The sequence below is a fragment of the Ictidomys tridecemlineatus genome, chromosome 2 (genome assembly GCF_052094955.1).
Source record: "Ictidomys tridecemlineatus isolate mIctTri1 chromosome 2, mIctTri1.hap1, whole genome shotgun sequence".
Taxonomy (NCBI): Eukaryota; Metazoa; Chordata; class Mammalia; order Rodentia; family Sciuridae; genus Ictidomys; species Ictidomys tridecemlineatus.
In genome coordinates, this window is record NC_135478.1 from 199,639,482 (window position 1) to 199,641,861 (window position 2,380).

Sequence of the window (2,380 nt, forward strand, 5' to 3'; positions counted from 1 at the left end):
GAGAACAGCAGCCGATTTGGATTCCAGAGAGGTTAACCAAAACAATTTCTACAGAAAAAGAAGATGATTTGACTGAAATCCATAACAGCTGAAATCCAGAGCTCCAGCTTGGCTATTCTTACATCTGCGACAGTGATTAACCACGGTGCCTTTTTTTTTCAATATCTATTTTATTATTGCATTTTTCCCACATCGTAGTTCTATTTTATTTTTTGAGCTCATACAAACCTAGGTTAATGTTTTTCTGATCAGTTTTGTTTTTTGACTGTGTTTTATTTTTTGACTGTGGAGTTTTTAAACATTGCAATGGAGATTTTACCTAGGTAAAGCTACAAGGCCGTTATTATTGTCTTGTATGTTGTATGTTATGTGTGCCCTGTTTTGTGTTGCATGTCAGTATGTGTGTATGTCCATATTTTTATATGAGGAGCGCTCATGAAAAAATGGATCCGAATTTTTTTTTTTATTCACGTGATTTAAGTGGTTTAATCTAATTAGGTAAACAGCTGTTAATGATTGTTTTCAAGGGTGGTTAATAGATCTGTTTGCTTACTATTGTTTTTAAAGGTGATTAACAGATCTGTTTGTTTACTTTCACTTTTCCTTTTCATTATATTTAATAATTCTGTTCAGGATAATGTCTCTTTAACATCATTGCCAGAATTCCCATCTCCATCCCAGTGCCGGTGAAGACAAAGAAAACCAAACTACAGCTTCTATGATAGCTACCACAGTAAACTGTATAAACTGATGCATCAATGAATATAACTCAACAAGTAATGCTCAATCAAGGACTTGATTTACTTTGGGAGGAAATGGACATATTGATAGACTCCTCCGATTTGAACTGCCTGCAGAACTTGCCTGGACTATATATCAGTTGCATGCATTGTGAACTATCGTCTGGTGCAGCGAATTGTGGTACTGCTGGCATATTTTTGCTGATGGTGTCACCAGTGATGCAATTTCCTTGCCAGCGCACCCCATGTTAATTGTGGTAATGCTGACATCTTTGCTGATGGTGTCACCAGTGATGCAATTTTTCCAAAGGAGCCGTCAATTGGCTTGGTGTTGTGGCATTTCTGTATCTTCCTCCCTTCTACTAGTGATGGTCTAAAATTTGGGGGCCAACAGAGGTGAGGCAAGAACCTCACCCCCCCACTGGCACCAAGGTTAAATTTGGGGGCCAACAGAGGTGAGGCAAGAACCTCACCCCCCCACTGGTGCTTAGGCCTATCCACAAGCATGGCTGAATGCTGGACCGGTAGTCAGCGACGGGTTGATCTGATTGCAGTGGATTCAACCTAAGACAGGGGACTGACGCCTAGAGGTCAGTTCATCCGATGACGGGTAAGAACCATATGTTGAATTGGACAACCTACCAGGCACGGTCCTAAGCCACATTGCTTGTTGTTTAATTAATCAGAAGGGGGGAGATGCTGAGGGCCATTACCAAGTAGGAATGACGCATCGAAATTTCCTTGCCAAGCGTACCCCATGCTGCTTAGAGGACATTTGATGGGACATTGCATGCATGCTTTAATGAGGTGACCTTGCTCAAGGACCAAGGCAGATCCGGGTTTAGAGCTGATCAGGTTTGAGGAAGTAACCGGCTCCTTGAGTTTAAGGCGTTGCCAGTTTAAGATAATGGGTTTTAAGGAAGTTGGAAGTTGAAGATTATTGCTGGGATTAGGGTGTTCCTGCTGCTTGTTCCCATTGAGTTCTCGTGAGATAAAAATGGGATTTGGAGAGAGCCTCGTGGAGTAGGTGGTTTGTGCGGGAGACGGCAGAATGCGTTTGCCCCTGGACCTGTGTGGAGGTGGTGTGAGAGCTGGAATAAAGAATTGCTGTTTGAACCTACAAAGCTGTGAGTGCCTCGTGATTCTGGTGCCAAGCCGAGACATTGGCCTTGGCAAATATCCATGAGAAACAAGCTCTGAGTTCAAGCAAAGGTTTATTGACAGAGAATATCTGCCAGGCTGCCCTTCTGCAAGGTGCAGCAGCCAGTGTCACTTGAGTGGAAGCCTACATCTCTTTTGGACAAGGAACAAGAGCAAGCTAGAATTGACCTTGGGTGCAGGTGGTTGGGTAACAACAACTTTTTTTTGTGTGTGTGTGTGTTTAAGGACCTTGGGGGTGGTGGTGGGGTTACAAGAACAGGTATCTTTAAGTTTCTTTTTCTTGGCAGTTTATAGGTTTTGATTATAGGAGCCAAGATGGAGTCCCAGAACCAAAATAAAGTTACTAATATCTAGGGATCTCACACTGGCAAAATTATAGACATATAGATAATAGAATAGAGAACACTGAAGCAATCTCTCATCCATGTGGTCAAATTATTATTAACAAAGTGCCAAGACTACACAATGGGGAAAGGATA